The 20111-nt window shown below is 34.8% G+C and overlaps 1 long non-coding RNA gene across 1 annotated transcript; it reads left to right on the top strand.

Annotated features, from left to right (window-relative positions):
• Positions 1-5859: 5859 nt before the first annotated feature.
• Positions 5860-6414, top strand: LOC146897798 (uncharacterized). Its single transcript, XR_015023735.1, has 2 exons — positions 5860-5986; positions 6095-6414. It is a non-coding gene; the product is annotated as an uncharacterized LOC146897798 (long non-coding RNA).
• Positions 6415-20111: the final 13697 nt, after the last annotated feature.

A 20111-nucleotide genomic window follows, 5' to 3' on the forward strand; every position in this document is an offset into this window, starting at 1 on the left:
CTCTTAGGAATCTTGTAACTTATGTATGTTGGTCTTTTTACAGAACCATCTCCTATATCCACTTCTTCAAGAGGATCTTGGGCCTTCATTTTTATTGTAGATTCCATTGGATCTTCTTCAAAACCCAAAGGTTCATCATCGTAAATACAGTCTAATTTTTGATCATCAACGAGGTCATCAGAATTATTTTCTACTGAAGCATCGAAGACCTCTTCTTCTTTGGCTGTTTCAGCCAAATCGAAGTTTTTCTCGGCTACATAAGCCGTAATCTTTTCCCATATGCTGGGCTCAACCATTGATCAATTATTGATATCCCACCCAGTTGGTGAGATTCCATTTGCTGAATATCCTTGGTCATCAGTAACCCTCTTGTACGAAGTACTTCTTGTCTTCAGCAAATCTGTTTCCTTTACAGGTATCTTCTCATTGCAATCTTCATTGTTCACCACTACGAAGTCATCGTCGAATGCAGTTTTCCAACGAAAACCCCATTCTGGTGCAAGTTTTACAAAGAATTTTTCTTCTTTAGTCATAGAACTTGATGCATCATTTTCCATGAATGGTGCAATATATTGAAGCTGTTTGTCAAAGTTCTTTTTGTTGATATCTCGATTATCAACTTCAGCTTTGAAATAATAACTCTGATCAGCCTCAATATTCTCTACCAAACCATCTTTCCTCCAAATCACAATCCTTTGATGCATTGTAGAAGGAACTGCACCTACAGCATGGATCCATTCCCTCCCTAATAATGCATTGAAATTGGCTTTAGAAGGAACTACCAAAAACACAGTTGCTCTGGTTATGCTTCCTACTACCAATTCTAGTTCGATAGCACCAAGAGATTGTCCAGTAGATCCCTCATAATTAGTGAGCACTACATTATGTGGTTTCAAATCACATTCATAAATACCAAGTTTCCTTAGAAAAGATTGTGGTAGGAGATTAACAGTAGCACCACCATCTACTAACACTTTGTTAATTCCAACACCATTTAATTTAGCTTGAATAAACAAAGGCTTTAAATGAAGCTTCATGCTATCATCAGGTTTTTCGAACACTGCATGTTGATCTTCGATGCAGCCATTGTTCATAACATAATAACACAGAGGCCTATGACGAGCCATTTCCTCAGTGAAATCACATTCATCATCATGATTGGCCTTCGACGATACATCATATGCATATTCAATTGGTAGTACAGAAACCACACATATAATGTCAAGACTTGATTCAGAATCTGAAAAAGTAGAAGTTAGAATATCATCATCCCCTTTGGGGATGTTTAAAGCAGAAGATAATGGAGGGAAAATTCTTTCAGTAGCTGGTTTTTTAACCATTTCGAAAACTATTGGTTGTTTTCCCTTACTTTTGTCATCATTAGTGACATCTTTCAAAACTCCTTCCTTTTTCTGGCGTTGAAAACGGCGCCATTGAGTTCTAGTCATAGGATTCTTACCTTTATAGTTATTTTTGTAAGCATACTTGTTAGGATTAGAACTCTTTGGTTGGTCTGGAACTTTGACAGCTCTTTTTACCCATTTTGTTGGTGGTGCTGGAGGCGCAGAATGACCAGTTTTCTTGCCCCCAGAGAAAACCCAAGTATCAATAGGAGACTTCGATGAAGGAACGAACGTCTTCTTATGGTTCTTCACTTGATACTTCTCTGAAGTTTTCATCTTGTAAGGAACACCTCTTTTGTTAAAGCCAAATTTAGAACGGTTCTCGAACCACCCTCCTTTACGTTTTGTTTGAGGTTGATATCCTTCAACTGATTTCGCAGCTTCTTTATCGAACACTGCACTGCATCGAGGACAAAGCATAGCATTGGTGTTAGATATTTTACATCGGTTTAAAAAATCAACCAAATCTTCTTCAGCCTTTGGATATGCTTTCTCCATTTCCTTGGCCAATTGATCTTCAGTAACCACTGGCTCTTCAATTTGATGGTCCTCAGTAACAATTTCTGCATCAATATTCTCTGAAATTTCCACCATATTGATAGAAATACCAGCAAACATGGATTCTGCCACATTGGCAGAAACATCAGCAAACATGGACTCTGCCTTTTTCATAGGATCTCCATCCACTTGCTGTTTTGATTTCTCTCCAAATTTCAGCCTCCCTTCATCAAGAGCTTTTTGTACAGAATCCCTGAAACGAGTACATCGAGATAGGTTATGACCTAAAAAACCATGGAATTTACAAAATCCTCTTTTCTTCCTTTGTTCCAAAGGAGGCAACTTCATATTAGGTGGCACTAATATTATGCCATCATTAACTAAAAGATCAAAAATTTCTTCACTTTTAGTAATATCAAAAGTATAAGTTTTAGAAGGATATTTGTCACTCTTGGGATCTTCAGGATTTTTTCCATTGGATGGCCTCAACATTTTACAAGCATATGGAGGTCCATCTTTTAATTCTGCTAGGTTTATATCATTGTCTTCAACGATATCTAAACCCCAATCGAATTCGGGTTCACTATCTCCTGTTTCTATATAGGCAATTTTTTCCTTTTTAGGAAATTTGTTATGAGTTCTAGTTTTTTCAGCTTTAAGTCTTTCAACTTGTCGAACTCTGTCTGCCAATTGGGCCATGTCTCTTAAGTACTGGGTATCTAATTTCTTTCGAACAGAATAATCGAGGCCACCAGCAGCCATTTCGACCAATTCATATTCTGGAACAGAAGTAAAACATCTAGCCTTAAGGAGACGAAACCTATTGAGATAATCATCGATTGACTCATGACTTTTACGTCGAACACTGGCCAATTCTTTCAAACTAATCTTAGATTGACCCATGTAAAATTGTTCATGAAAGGCTTTTTCTAATTGGTTCCAACTATAAATTGAATGAGGAGGTAAAGTTGTAAACCAAGTAAAAGCATTTTTTGTCAAAGAACTTGGGAAATATTTCATTCTCAAATTTTCATTTTCTGCAATATTTCCTGCTTCCATGAGAAACCTAGCAATGTGTTCGACAGTAGATTCATTAGTTTCTCCAGCAAATTTGGTAAACTTTGGAATTTTCCAATTTCTAGGCAATTCAGCGTCTAAAACATACTCAGACAAAGGAGACACAAAATTTGGTCTATGTAAACCCATATTAAAACCATTTTGGGCTAACAAAGCCTCGACAATACCCGCTATATTATTCTGACCATCGAAATTGTTTCGACGGGCTTGTAAAACCACTTGATCGGCATCTTGGTTTCTATTAACCAAAATGGGTTGTCTTTCAGGTTCTGCCTGAACTTGTGGTTGTACTACTTGTGGTTGGACAATATTTTCATGATTTCGAACCACTGGTTCATCAGCAATTATTTCAATTGCCCTCAAATTTCGATTTTGAGGCAATTGGGTATTTTGGATTGGTGGAGCGCCAAAGAAATTAGCAATTCTTTCCATTTGATTAGACAACCTTTGATAACTAGTGCTGGTGTCTCGAATTAAAGGATTTATGACAGTACCAATTTGTTGGGTCATCATATTAACCATATCATGATTAGTTTCTTCCATAGTTTGCCTAATGGCAGCCATAGAAGCATTGGTTAAATTTTGTTGGGGACTTCTATATGTGGTAGATACCCCAGGACCAAAAAGTTGTGGTAATGAAACATTTAAATTTTCTGAAAACATATTACCACTAGTTTGTAAGCCTTGCATCAATGATGATGGCATACCATATGGCATTGATCAATGATCCCAAACTCCTTGAATAGAAGTATTATTTGGATAATCATGGGAAGTTTGGGTAACCATCGAAGGCATGGCTTGAGAAATTACTGTGGCCATCGAAGGCATGGCCTGAGACGATATTTGAGTGGCTGTATTACTAGTTGGAACAGCCTGTGATGTTCTAACATTCTCTGGGGATGGAACATCATCTTCAACCGTCACTTGATCCACATCTTCATTTGAAGATGTTGGATTTGTTTTCTTTTGGTTGTTAGCGCGTGTCATATTAAAAAGCAATTTCTTGTTTCTTAATTGCATACACAACAAAACAAACCAGAATTAAAAGAAACTCTAACAAAAACTATAAACAAAAAGCACAAACAGTCCCACTGGGCGTGCCAATTTGTTTACGTTGGATTTTCGTAAACAACCGCTGGTTTACAAATGGTAACTTGCAAGATCAACCAGTAAATCTTAGGACATATTGTGTTTGTTCTTGTTGTTAGAAATTCTGTGTCTCTGGTGTCGAAAATATAAGAAATATGATAAAAATAATCGAATTCAATCCACTTGAACTCAATCGAACTTAATAAAGTAAAGTGCAAGAACACTTAAAGAAAAAAAAGGTAAATTGTATTGATTAAACAAAAGTTGGTACACAGATTCATACATTGCAACTTGTGACTCGTTTCTCGCTTCCATACGGATACTTTGAGTGTAAATTTGTATGATGGAATTGTGACCCGTTTTTCCTATGAAAAACTACTATTTATACTAAGTCTAGAAATAACTACACTTCTTTGAAATTCAAACTACAACTGCCACAAGTCGACAGTTTTGCTTATTTGAAAACAAACTTAAAATACAAACTGACTTAAAGAATAACTGTTGATAACCACCTTCGAAAATTGCTCTGTCGAAGTCTTCTACCATCTTCGAACCTAAATTTGCTTTCAATACAACACTCTGTTCGAATCTTCTTTAAATCTAGGTCAACTATACTTTGACCACATTTATTACAGCTAGTAAAATATATTGGCTAACAGAACGTCGATCCACCCAGCCATTGTTTCAAATCTACACAATTAGAAATTAAAAATAATCAATGAAAAACTCATTCAAACACTTGTAGTTAAATTTTTACATAAACCCTAAAATTCCTATATAAACCCTAAAAATTTTATAAAATTCAAAAAAATATAAATTTAAGCAATATAACTCTATTATAACAGGTATTCATAATATATGTTAATAGCATTTCAGATCTACAACATAACTATATTAAAAAAAATTCAAACCCCAAAAAATTTATAAAATTCGAAAAAAAAAAAAATTTAAGCAATATAACTCCATTATAACAGGTATTCATAATATATGTTAATAACATTTCAGATCTACAACATAGCTATATTAAAAATAAAAAATTTAAAATTTACAAATTAAACTACAACTAAAATTATAAACATATAAACATATATACTAACTAAAATTTATCACAATAGCATAAGTGATAACTTACTTGTGATTTAGTAGAAATTTTTTTGGATGATTTGGTAGAGTTTTTTTTTTAGAGAGAGAGAGAGTGAAAATTTTGAATTTTTAGAGAGAGATGGTGATGATAGAGTGGCTGGAAGATGGGTTCTATCTTGAATATATTACGACTTACGAACACAACGGCAGTTAACTACCGTTGACACCAACGGCAGTTAACTGCTGCCGGCTTCCTCAACGGTAGTTAACAATCGCTGGGGGCTTTTGCGTAATTCTTGTGTCATTATGAAATTATCAATGTCACAAAAGCAATTTTCATATGAGGAACTTCAGAAGTTAACCAAGAGACAAAGAGTTTAAACCAGATACTCCAATTCATCCCCAAACTCTATGGCTCAAACCAAATCCATCTGATGAACCAATACATGCTATGTTAGGTCCAAACAGTTGACTTTGGCTTGGTGCAATAATCTCATCCTCTTTCATCATCTTCCTTATTATAATTGGGATCATTACTCGTTACTACATTTTCCCTATCGATCATAACACGAATGCAATATTCTCGGATCCTTTAAGGACGTTCCTTAACATGCTAGTAATCTGTGTGTCGATAGCTGTTGTTTCAAGTGTAGCTGTCTTATGGAACAAACAAAATGCTAAAGAAGCGAACCAGATTCAGAGCGTGGAAGGGTCATCTCCAACAGTCTCACCAACTTCAATGATTTACAATGCAGATAGAGAATTGGAAAGCGTTCCATATCAGTCCCTAGTTCAAGCTACTAATGTGCATTATGGTGAAAGACCTGATCTTAAAAGTAAGTCATTTATCTCTAGAGAAAATATTTTTTATATATTTTAAAGTTGTAAAATATAAGATATTTACAACAATCTCCATGAATTAAAATCACTCTTTCTTTTTACAGGACTTCTATTTGAAATCAAAGGGTCAAGTGTGGGAGTTCTTGCTTCAGGACCTAAACAAATGAGGCAGGAAGTTGCATCCATTTGTTCATCTGGTTTAGTTGAAAATTTGCATTTTGAATCAATCAGTTTTACCTGGTGATTTTACTCATTCTAATTCAAAGGGTGCAAATCATTCATGGTCAATTTCTATATTAGTGGTCTCAGATAGCCTTGTGGTTTTCATTCTTATTGCCTTGATTAAAAAATCTGTAAAATTTGTTTGTCAAAATAATTTTGTCTAATTGTTTAGCATATATGATATGAATGAAGTTTAATAATATCTTGATTCTCATTAATATCAATCCTCTCCAGAAGTAAAAAAAAAAAAAAAAAATTACAAAATGGAGAATTAGAAGTTTATAAACATGTAATAAGGCTAAGAAGTCATTCCATGAAAACTTTAGTAGTAATTTCTTTAAATATCATCAAATTTCTTTAAATATCATCAAATTTCTTTAAATATCATCAACATCTTTCTTACACACTAGAATGCACATTGCTGAATCATACACCCAAAGATGTTCTTTCCTATTTTTTATTTTTTTTCTTCATATTTTCTCTTATACAACAACATCTTTAACTCATGACCTTGATATGTTGGAATAGTGGACAATAATTTATTTATTAATTAACTTTGAAAGTTGCTCTTCTGGCCCATTGTAAGGATTAACACAATTGACAATGGAATAGAGGAATAATTGTAAATTAATTATTGAATCAAAGGTAAAATGAATAGATGAGAATTCAACTAGAGTTAGTGTTTTAGCACAAAAATTAAAGCATTAAAGAGAAATATAAAACACCAAGTCTAAGAATTAAGTCATAATTCTACGCGAGAGTTTTAAAGGGAGAAAAAAGAGTCTTCATCAATTTCCTTCTCCCCATTATTCAAAGACGGAGGTAGAAAGGGGACCAATAGAGGTCACGGTCCCCTATGTTTATATTGGGTCAATTGGGTTTGAACACCTATGTTTATAGGCTCAATTGGACTAATACTTAGCTAAAATCCACTTAGCTAAAATCCGTAATAGCACAAAAAGGAAGTGAGGTTTTGTCTGAAATTTAAAGAACGCGAATTAATCATCAACTAGAATCTCAATACATGATTCCTCATTCAATTAGTCTCGTCATTCTCAGGCTAGTATATCAAGGCACTCTCATCTTTCTTATATGCTTGCAATTTTTTTATAATTTTGAATATATCTTATAATTTCTTAAATATTCTTTATATGTTGTGCATTTCCATTTGCTTCAACGAATTATGTTATATCAAATGTATTTCCTTATATGCTATTTTCATCGTAACACCCCCTTCATTGCTCATAGGCTCCCTGGTGATAGAGGTTTGGCAAGTGTACCATATATTATCGAAGTAGTAAAAATATCGTTCCCACAAGGACTGGTTTTAATCTCAATAATTCAATTACGTTGCAAAATAGGATGCGTAAACGTTCTTTGTTTTGCCACTAGGCAGTAGATTGGTTTGATTGCATAAAAGTAACGACAGAAAATAAAGTTGCTTTTAAGAATAAGAGAGAGATGAGTTTAGGTCTTTCGAATCATCGATGTTCCCCTAATTGGTATACTACACCTATTCTTATGAATGATTCTCTAGTTCCACGATAGTTAACAAAATAGCCCTAATCAATCCCTTAAGTTAGGACCCTCTTCTCAAACTACAGCCCCTAATTCCTTAGGTGGTCTAATATTGAATTGAATAAAAACTAGATTGTCATTCACAATAAATAGAGTTTCACAGCAACATGGTTCAATTAGGGTTACAAAGGATCATCTCAGACCTAACCTCTAATGGATTTAGCTACTCATAATGGTGTTTACAAATAACATAATCATTAGAGGAATCAATACATACATGAACTGGTTAAAGAGTGAAGAAATATCCCTCCTAGCCGTCTTGTAGTCTTAAAATCGCACTTTTCTCTCTCCAAGTCGTAACCCTTGTTTTCAGAATAGTCTTTAGCTTAAATAGGCACAAAATTTCGCCTAAAATCGTGTCATGTTTTAATTAAATCGCGACACGTTTTCCTTTTACTCCCTCCATTCCTTTTTAAGTGTCACTTTTGGAGAAATTTTTTGTTCCTATTTAACTGTCACTTTCAAAGTTCAATGCAACAATAAATGTTGTTTTACCAACATTATCCTTACTTATTTATTGTGGAGAGAGAAATATATGAAATAAAATATTAAATGACTAAGGCTATATAGTAAAAATATAGATTATTGTATAAGAAAAAGTAACATTTATTGAATGTCTTGGTTTGTGTAAAATGTTATAAAGTGACACTTAAAAAGGAACGGAGGTAGTAGTAACAAACATTTGAATTAGGGTTTCCTCAAATCGTGTCACGTTTTTGCCATTGTGACACGTCTTCCTTAACGTCGAAATCATGTTTTTTGTCTTCTAAAATCGTGTCACATTTTCAACCAATCGTGACATGTTTTGCTTCTATGCATATTTCTTCAGTTTTCTGCTTTTCTTGCTACATAAGTTGTCTTGTGAACTCCAAATTGTGATAAAAAATACATAAAACTTACGTAATGACGAGATGTCATCACCTGGAATTCCGTTTTTTCCCTATATATGGTGTTTAGTAGTTACATGAACCGATTGGTGCGGAAGATAACTCATGAACTGTATTCAGGATATAACTCACGAACTGTGTTCAACAACACTTTAAATGGACAAACATAAACAATTTTTATTTTATTAAAGATAGAATATTATTCAACAACACTTCAAATTGAGAAAAGTTACACAAATTGACAAACATTACAAAAACTTACACCACAATTTAAAATGACAACACAGTTTGGGTCCGTTAAAACCGCCAGTGTCGAAAGTGTCGTTGGAATTTGTTTGAACTTGACTTCTTTAACTTCTGGACATTAAATTTTAAGAAGTGAGAAAAAAATTATAATAGGGCTTCTCTATAGAAGGAAAATAATAACCAGTGGAAAAAAAATGGAGGCATTGGATGATAGATTAGTGGTGTAACTCTATTGTCTTCTGTTCCTCTTCTAGCTTAGCAGCTTCCTTGTCATATATTTCAGCCCTAACCTAGAAGTACTTCACAAGGTCTTCATATGTTGGTCCATTTAGCATACGAAAGTAAATGTCCAAGTCTTGATGTAGAAGATAGCTAGAAAGATCAACACCTGACTTTCAACTTGCACGATCAACTCATCTTCTCTGATTTCCATAGTTCTAGGCTTGATATGGTAAGATTCACCAGAATCTATTTGCATTGGGAGAGCTTGACTAGAACTTGATGAAGCCATGATGATTAATGAAGATTTAGGTTCCCAGGTGATTAATTTTGAAATTGAAGAGTTTTCAGAGAGAAGGCGCAATAACAGAAAGTGTAGGAAGTGGTGTGAGAAATGTGTGAGTATGTCTAAGTGTTTTTAGCAAAACGTTTGCAATTCAGACAGGGGACAAATAAACACAAACATTAATGATATAGGGGGCGTGAGATAGTAAATTCAAAGCAAAAATTCACATCATAGCCCTATTAGTTATAAACCAATACAAATAAGCCACGTCATAGGTTCATAGAAAACTGAATACACTATTGGGACAGATGTCACACAAAGTAACTTCTACCTTTTCCACTTATGTAACTATCAGAAGCAAGAAATCCAGACTTCTGGAGTTCAGATGCTAACATCATCATAAACATATTTTCCTCAGAACCTCAGTGAAGAGCTTCTGAACAACTTCAGAACCTAAATTCCTATTCAGAGACAAGCATTTAATCAGACACAAAGTGCATGTTCAAATTTTTCTTTATAAAATCAAATCTTTCAACAGTTAAATGCTTAGTGAATATATCATCCCATTGATGTCCAATATCAATGAATTGTATATCCAAAATTCCTTTTTGAACACAGTCTCTAATAAATTGGTGTTTGACTTCAATGTGCTTGGCTCTAGAATTTATAATTGGATTCTTTGACAAACAGATAACAGCAGTATTATCACAATAAATGGGAATATTGTTTTTATTAATATGATAATCCTCTAAATGATGTTTCATCCAAAGTAGTTGTGTACAACAACTTACAGCTGAGATGTATTCTGCTTATGATGTTGACAAAGCAATAGTTGCTTGTTTTTTGCTAGCCCATGATATCAGATTCTCACCAAGAAACTGACAGTTTCCACTGGTTGATTTTCTTTCAATCCTGCCACCAGCATAATCAGCATCACATAATCCAACCAACTTATAATCTAAGGATTTCCTATAGAGGAGTCCAAGATTTGTTGTTCCTTTCAGATATCTAAAGATTCTCTTAACAGCTGTTAAATGAGATTCTCTAGGATCTGACTGGAATCTTGCATACAAGCATACACTGAGTAAAATATTTGGCCTAGATGCAGTGAGATATAACAAAGAACCTATCATACCTCTATACAGGTTCTGGTCAACCTTTGTTCCATTATCTTCTTTGCTTAAGGTGTAGGTTTGATGCATTGGTGTGTTCATTTCTTTACAGTCTTCAAGCTTGAACTTCTTGAGAAGCTCCTTAGTATATTTTGACTGATGAACATACAATCCATCTTTGCATTGATTGATTTGAATTCCTAGAAAGAACTTCAATTCTTCCATCATGCTCATTTCAAACTCATCCTGCATTAACTTAGAAAATTCCTTGCAAAGAGATTCATTAGTAGAACCAAATATTATATCATCAACATAAATTTGCACAACAAGAATATCTTTCTCAAGAAATTATAAGCATGGTCAGGAAATTATTTAGTCTATCATACCAGGCTCTAGGAGCTCGTTTAAGACTATATAATGATTTCTCGAGCTTATAAACATGGTCAGGATGCTTAAGATCCTCAAAACTAGGAGGTTGTTTGACATACACTTCTTCAGATATCATACCATTAAGAAATGCACTCTTGACATCCATCTGATATAATATAATGCCATGATTAACTGCATAGGATAGAAGTAACCTGATTGCTTCCAATCTTGCAACTAGAGAAAATGTTTCAGTATAATCAATGCCTTATTGTTGACTGTAACCTTGAGCAACAAGTCTGGCTTTGTTTCCAACTACTTCACCCTTTTCATTAAGCTTGTTCCTGAGCACCCATTTTGTTCCAATAATGTTCTTATAATCAGTTTTGGTTACAAGATCCCACACATAATTCCTTTGAAACTGATTGAGTTCTTCTTGCATGGCTACTATCCAACCATCATCTGAAAGTGCTTCATCTATAGTAGCAGGTTCTATCACTAATAACAATCCCAACATAGACTCTTATGGTCTGAAATGTGATATTGTTCTTCTGGGACTCTTTTTGTTTCCAATGATAAGATCATCTAGATGTGAAGACTTGTATTTGAAAGTATTCATTGATTGGATAGCTTGCTGAGAACCATCTTGTGATTCATCACAAGCTTCTTCATTGTGAGCTTCTGGAGTGGGATCAACTTCTGGAATTTCATCAGACTCTGGAGTCTGGTCAGGTTCTGAAGTATCTTCAGACACCTGTATATTTGAAAAACTTTCAACTAACTCTGGAATTTCACTTCCAGGCTCTCTATCATCGAATTTGATGTGCATTGATTCTTCAACACATTGTGTTTCCAAATTATACACTTTGTATGCCTTTGACCTTTCAAAGTAACCTAAAAAGATTCCTCTTTAGGCTTTGGCATCAAATTTCTTTAGGTAGACCTTATTATTTAGAATGTAACATGTACATCCAAATTGATTAAAGTAAGAGATGTTAGGTCTTCTTCCTTTAAAGAGTTCATATGTTGTTTTGTCCAATATAGGTCTAATATAGATTCTATTTTGAACATAGCATGTTGTATTCACTGCTTCTGCCAAGAAATGTTTAGCCAAATTGTTTTCATGAATCATGCTTCTAGCCATTTCTTGTAAAGGTATATTATTTCTCTCTACAACCCCATTTTGCTGTGGAGTTCTAGGAGAAGATAATTCATGGACAATTCCATGTTTTGTACACAAAAATTGAAATGGCTCATTTTCAAATTCGCCACCATGATCACTTCTGACCATTAAAATTTTCATTTCCTGTTCAGACTGTATTTGAGTGCAGAAGTTACTAAACACATCATATGCATCATCTTTAGTTCTAAGGAATTTAACCCAAGTCCATATACTATAATCATCAACAATGATTAATCCATATTTACTTCCATATATAGATGCAGTGCTAACTGGTCCAAATAAATCAATATGGAGTAGTTTTAAGGGTCTGGAGGTTGAAACAATGTCTTTTGTTTTAAAAGATGACTTAACAATTTTCCCTTTATAGCATGCACCACAAAGTGCATCTCAATGATAATCAATGTCTGGTAGGCCACTGACCAATTGTAACTTACTAAGCTTAGAGATTAATCTATAGCTAGCATGTCCCAGCATTTTGTGCGACAACCATTTCTTATCATTCAATGATAGAAGGAAAACTACGTTCTGATCAACCAGTTCAGAGAAATTAATTTTATAGACATTATTCTTCCTCTTTCCCTTGAATATTATGGACTTATCATTCATGTTGATTATTGTGCAGTTGGTCTTATCAAACATCACATCATAACCACTATCACAAGACTGACTATTGCTAAGTAGGTTATTTCTAAGACCATCTACCAACCACACATTATTAATAGAGATAGAAGAGTTATGTCACGACCCAAAAACAATCATCGTGACCGGCGCACGAACTAGATCATTCTGTAACATCCCGCCTGTCAGTGTCTGAACTGTATCAATCGATCGTCCCAGAGAACGTATTTTGAAAGAAAGTTAATGGAGAATATTTATTATGTAATATCAGCTTATTACGGAGTAAGTATCAGTGTCGCTTTAACACGCTTAAAGGCAAGGGCATTTTGGTAATTTCGCGAGGGAAGGATATTTAATTGATTTCATCCCAAAAATATCTCATTTCCAATTCTCTTTCTCTCTCTAAGTTGGCATAAGCTTTTCTCTTCCTTCTCTCTTCTCTTCACCCACGCCATTCCTTCTTCTCCCAACCTCCTTCAAGCTTCTAAACTTCTTTCTTCTTGGATTCTAGGTTTAGAGATGGATCTTTTATCATGGTTTTCTTCTTCTTCCTCTCTCTTAAGAACAACTAGAAACTTGGGTGATCTCACAATTCTTCTTCTCTTCACCAAGGGAAAATCCATGAGGCTAGGGTTTGTTTATTCAATGGTTCCTTGGTTGGTTCAAGTAGAGCAAGGTTTCTTTTATGAAATCATGAGCACAAGAAAACTAGAGGATCAAAGTTAGGGTTTGTACTTGGTAAGTTCAAAATGAATCAAGTTATGGCTTCTTCATGATCAAGCAAAGATTATGGTGTCTTAGTGTCCAAGAAAAACAACAAATTTGGATGGTTTGATTAAAGGAAGCAAGTGGGACAAAGCTAGGGTTTTGCTTGGGAACTTGTTGATGCTTCAAGATTTTGATTAGGTGAGTTCTATAGATAGCTATCCTACCCTTTGGGATTATGTTATGCCATGTTAAATGAATACGAATAACATGATAATTCTAGGGTTTAAGTATAAGTTTAGTTACCCCAATTGTATGCCATGCTTGCTTGTCTTGTGAATACTTGCTGAGTTTATGTTTTACAGGTTTCTAATGATCCTAAGGGTCATATAACATTTAGAGACACTTGGTTTGAGGTTTTTGGGTCAAAAATACCATTTTTAAGTGTTCTGGACTGTCCTAACTCGCCACGGCGAGCTATTACTCGCCACGGCGAGCTAGACCTGCGAATGGGGGGTCCTGCTCGCCCCCAACTCGCCACGGCGAGTAACCACTCGCCTCCCCAGTGAAATCACTCGCCTAGGCGAGTAAGACAGTGAGAATCTCATTGTTTTGCTCGCTTTAGGCAGGCATGGGGCTTGGCGATGCGGTTTTCTCCGTGGTGTCTTTTTATGAATGTAAACCCCTCAACCCAAGGTCCTAAATGATGATCAAAGAAAGCATGATTCTTATGATATGAGGCAAGTATTAAGCATGTTAGTAAGGCATGGCATACGATAGAAACAAGTTATGAATCGGGTAGCAAGTTAATCTCTAAGCAAGGGAAAGAACTAGAGCCTCGACATAGTTGTCGAGAACTAGCGAGATAGCAAGATTCCTAGAATGGTAAGACGCGAAGTTAAGTTCTTCGCATAGACATATTAAGAGTATTATCTTATTAAGAAGAAAGAACCATACGAGTATGGCAAGATGTGAATCGATTTCGTATCCATTCACAAAGTAAGATAAGCAAAGCTTAAGTTTACCTCTAGCAGGATCGTTTAAGGATCCGAGGTAAAAGAGATAGTATGATTAGGTTTAACCTTCATATATGCATAAGACTAAGTTTATAATAAGAGTGTTATGTCTCTTGAATTCCTTCCAAGGTTGGGTTCAAGGGGTTCCCCAAGGGGAATGGTTAAGCCGAAAGGGAGCCGCATTTCACTAAGTTAAGGTGTCGTGTCTTTTATATTCCTTCCAAGGTTGGATATAAAAGGTTCTCCAAGGGGAACGGGGTAAGCCGTAAGGGACCCGCACGTTCACTAAGGGAGTCCGGTGCGCTATTGCAAAGTATTTTCACCGGTAGTAAGGGATTAACTTCCGGGGTTACTCCACTCGGAACTAATCCGTAAAATGAACTCAGATAAGTTGTTTGTTACACGCTAACATAATCAATGAAGCTGACTATGCATTTTCATCATATATTTATGTGTTACGTCATAGAGCCTTGACATAGACTGTCAAGAATTAGAGAAGATAAAGTAAGAAGATAGTCAAGAACTAGCAAACTAGAAAGAGTCACTTTTGTGGCAAGAATAAGATAGATACAATTATTCAAGTAAGCAAGTAAGCGAGTAAAGAAAGATATACCGAAGACGATCATAGGTTTCCCTAATCGTCCGGTTTAGAGTTGTGTCATGACTTTAGCAAGTGAAGGCCTTGAGGTATAGATAGTATCTTGGCATTGCGGTTTTAGTTTTCCCTTAACCGCCATGACACGGGTAAGATGAGAAGCCTATAACAAGTTAAGATTTTATGACGGCCCTAGTATGCACAACCGTCTAAGAGAACAAGTCCCCACACACGTATAATCAACCGTCAGGTTGTAAGGTAGACACGTGGTGACCGTAGGTTTCCCCTGAGGTTACCTATAGCCTAGGATTTTGGGGGAACTCACTGAGACATTATGTCTCATCCCAATCCTTTTTTGTTTCAGATAAGCAAGTTGGTATGCAAGCTTGAAGCCGAATGGATATTCCAACAAGGGATCGTTCGTACCGCAGCAGGAGGACAAGGGTTCCAAGGATGTATTTATTATACTTTAAAGAAAGATGAGTTGTATATCTTTGTACGAACGCATTGTTGTTATACTAATATTCATTTGAAACTTTTATGTAGTATAATTTAATGTATCCAATACTAAATTCAACGCACGTGCTAGACTTTCTAGATACGTCTAGTATGGGTGTTACAATTATGGACTTATCATTCATGTTGATTATTGTGCAGTTGGTCTTATCAAACATCACATCATAACCACTATCACAAGACTGACTATTGCTAAGTAGGTTATTTCTAAGACCATCTACCAACCACACATTATTAATAGAGATAGAAGAGTTATGTCACGACCCAAAAACAATCATCGTGACCGACGCACGAACTAGATCATTCTAGCCCGGCAAGCCTATTAATCAAACTTGACAACTATAATAATAAATAAAAATTCCAATTTGAATTTCATTACAAATAAAATATTCACTGAAATTTCAACAGAGTTTCCTCTGTATTTTCAACATTTCCAAGATGTAAATCCTGTTTTAAAAAAAAACCTGTTCCATCAGCCAGAATCTCCAAATAATATCTTTATTATCATACTACTTGTACAACTCAAAATAAAACATTCCTAGACATCCAAATAGCTACAGATACATCAATTAACACTAGAATATACATAAATAAAAGAGTCGGCCATCATTCACTTAATAATCATCATCATCTTAAGGTTACAATCAACCTTGGTTACAACTCAACTTATAGAATCCAAAAGTTAAGATACTTAATCACAATTACAATTCACATCAACACTAACTATATTCTCCAATCCTATTTCAACCTCAATGATATTGATTCAAAATTCGATTTGAAATCATAAAAAAAAACTTCAAAGAAAAAAATTAAACTAAAGGCATCAACACCATAATAATTCCAAAAGTTCTTACTTGATCGAGAACATCATCAGCAACACTAAGACAATCATTCAAGGAAATAAGATAAATCAACCGACTCATAGTATATCATATCAAAGTTTAAGTCCTAATTTTGATTATTATCCCTTGGTCTCTAATCCTTCTCATTATTTAAATATCTTTAGTCACAAATCATATCCACACCATTTGATCACATCAAATCTCTAAACTTAAACCTTAATAAAAATTTCAAATGGCCTTATGCATATAGATTCCATCTTATCAAGAAATTAACATAAATTTAGCACGCTATTCCTCATTTCCAACTATTGGTAAAATGCCCATGAAATATTTCTTCGTAGCTAACTCATTCTAAACATAATTTTCATGATAATACATTTCTCTAAAGTACAAAACTACTGAAATTTGACACATTCTCGTATACTTTATCATCGCATTCCATGATGTGAATTTACTATCAATAAAGTATATAAATTATTTTCTCATTGATACCATTCAATATAAATTATCTCATCCATATAAAATATTTTCTCATTTGTACCACTCAATATAAACTATTTCACCATTTATCTCTTTTCATTATTTGTACATAAACCACATTATCTCTTCGTTGTGGTGAACGGAAATATACCACATTATCTCTTCGTTGTGGCGAACGGTATATACCACATTATCTCTTCGTTGTGGCGAACGGAATATACCACATTATCTCTTCGTTGTGGCGAACGGTATACTATGAACAATTTGGTTCATAGGCTGCATTATCTCTTCGTTGCAGCGAACGGAATATACCACATTATCTCTTCGTTGTGGCGAACGGTATACTATGAACAATTTGGTTCATAGGCTGCATTATCTCTTCGTTGCAGCAAACGGAGATTTCATAAAATATCTATGAGTTTGTTACTCATAGGCTGCATTATCTCTTCGTTGCAGCAAACAGAGATTTCATATTCGTTACTATGACCCGTACGTCATAGGCTACATTATCTCTTCGTTGTAGCAAACGGAAATTTTCTCATTATCTTATTCTTCTCTTCATGTTTATGTAGTCTTGAGTGTATCCAAAGATCATTCAAGTGCAACTCAAATCATATCACAATAGCCTAGACCAATTTAAACATGATATCATCTTCAATCAAACAAGAATTAAATATACAAACAATGATTTAATCATCCAACTCAGGCTATAGCAAAGCAACAACTTTCCCAATTAAGGAAATACATACACTGACAATCATTAGCAGAAATATTTTTTTCTAGTTGCGAGTCAACTTGACAAATATATTAAAATATCAAATGACATCGGATTTGAGTAAATAACCACTCTTTAGAAAGCTTAGTATGTCTAATTTACAAATATAATTTTTATTTTTCGCAACTTGTAGCCAATTAGTACAGTTCTTAAATTGAAGACACAGGGGTACAAAACAGGACAATGATTTTCATCTAACTTGTAACGCATTTTAAAGTATCAATACTCACTCAAATCCAATGAAATTTGTGCTCAACCTGAAGGAAAAAGTGTGTACTTTCTAACAAAATAATAATCATTGAAAAATGAGGTCTAAGGAACACATTATGGGCAAAACATTAGACAATGGGCATACGAATTTTAAGGGACAGCAAACACAATTCAAGCAACTCATCTAACAACATACACTAATTCCAGTGGAGCAAGATTTTGTTTCTTGAGCAATAACAACTTCTCATATATAAATCTAATATGAATACATCATAGAACCCATTTAATTTCATTTTCATAAGTAAATTCCAAAACCCCATAATCCCAAAATTAACTAATCAAAGATTTATGCATGAGAAATGAGGAAGAAGGGAAAACCCACCTCAAATTGATGATAAAACAATGCCACTCTTAATTGGTCTCCCATCAAATCCTTGATTAAAGTTCATCTTCTCTTTTCCCCATTTCTTTTCCACTTGAATCCTAATCCATTTGCTTCTCTTCTATTCAAATCCTCTTTCCTAAACTAAAATTGATTGGTTAATCTAATTATGGCTTTGCATGCTAATTTTGGAAAAGAAAATAAAAATAGGTGAAATGGGAGAAAGGATGAAGTGCACGGCAGAGAAAGAAGAAGAAGGGAGGTGGGTTTTTGTTTTTCTCACGTGAGTGAAAAGAGAGTGGCAAATGAAGAAGAAAAAAAAATATCTTGTGTCCTAAATGACCAAAATGCCCTTTCTACACTCTTCCTCAACTAAAATATACGATAAAATGCCGTAAAAGTTTTAAGCGGCAAATTTCATTCTCAATAGTCAGTTGGAATAATATGATTCGGTTCAAAAAAAAAATCTTATGCACAATTACCATTTTGTCCTTCTCTTAAATTTTCCAATGAATAAAATAACTGATATTGAATTTTTTTCATACGGGGTATTACAAGTTACCAATAGTTTCTATACAAATGATCTTGCCATTCTGGTTGCCTCCAAATCCCACAGTTCCTCCCTCTTTCATTTTTATGGTTAGGAACATAGACTTTTCTCCTGTCATGTGTCGCGAGCAACCACTGTCCAGGTACCATGACTTCTGATCTTCTTTCACTCTTAGGCATATCTCATTTTCATCCTCAGAGTCTGATTTTGGTCCAGCTTTCGAAGTCACTGTAGCTAATAACCCAACACCTACATTGGCATCATTTGAAGCATCATCCTTGTCAGACCCTGATTCACTATCCAAATCTTCCCAGGTGACCATTAAACTCTGCTTAATCTATCTTCTATACTTGCTGGACTTGAAGGTGGGTTTCTTGGACTTCTCCTTTGATTTCTTCTTCTGAAGATCAGGACAGTCAGCAATGAAGTATCCAAGCTTCTTGCAGTTGAAGCAACCTTTTTGATCTTCTTTCTTGGAACCTTTGTAACCATTGCTTCTGCTCAAGAACTTTTTGTTCTTCTTAGCCAAATATTGAAGTTTGTTTGAAAGAATTGCCATCTTCTCAACCACAGCAAGGTCTTCATCAGAATCTCCATCAGGTGACTCTTCTTCAGACTCAATTGCTTTGAGAGCTTGTGACTGCTTCCCTATGGACTTTAGTGCAATGGACTTTGACTTCTTAGCAAAATCATTCTCATTAAGACTAATCTCATGAACCTTGAGAGAGCTCATAAGACCGTCAACACTTAAAGTGTTTAAATCTTTAGGTTCCTCAATAGCAGTAACTTTAGGTCTCCATCTAGCAGGTAAGCTTCTGAGAATCTTGCTCACATGATCAGAAGCTACATAGCTTTTCTTCAATATTTGAAGTCCAGAGACTAGAGTCTGAAATCTTGAGTACATAGCCTCAATACTTTTATCGTCTTTCATCTTGAACAACTCATACTGATGAACAAGCATAGTAGTATTTGCTTCTCTAACCTTCTTACTACCTTCATAGTTTGCACAAAGTGAAGCAAACATTGCCTTTGCAGTAGATTTGTCACTCATCTTCATATACTACGTGCGAGGTATAGAAGCAACAAGAATTCCTCTGATCTTGTGATGTTTCTTGTAAAGCTTATTCTGATCAGAAGTATGCTTCTTTCTATCAACATCAACTCCTTCTTCATCAAGAACCAAGTCACCAACACCACCTTCAAGAATATCCCAAAGTTCATCATCTAAACCCATGATGTGACTATACATATTGGTTTTCCACTAAGAAAATTCTTCAGGATCTCCATTAAACCTTGAAGCTTTGCTGGAGTCAGATTTCTTATCATCAGTAGT

The sequence above is a fragment of the Medicago sativa genome, chromosome 8, assembly GCF_051527215.1.
Source record: "Medicago sativa cultivar Bolivia chromosome 8, Bolivia_mono, whole genome shotgun sequence".
Classification (NCBI taxonomy): domain Eukaryota; kingdom Viridiplantae; phylum Streptophyta; class Magnoliopsida; order Fabales; family Fabaceae; genus Medicago; species Medicago sativa.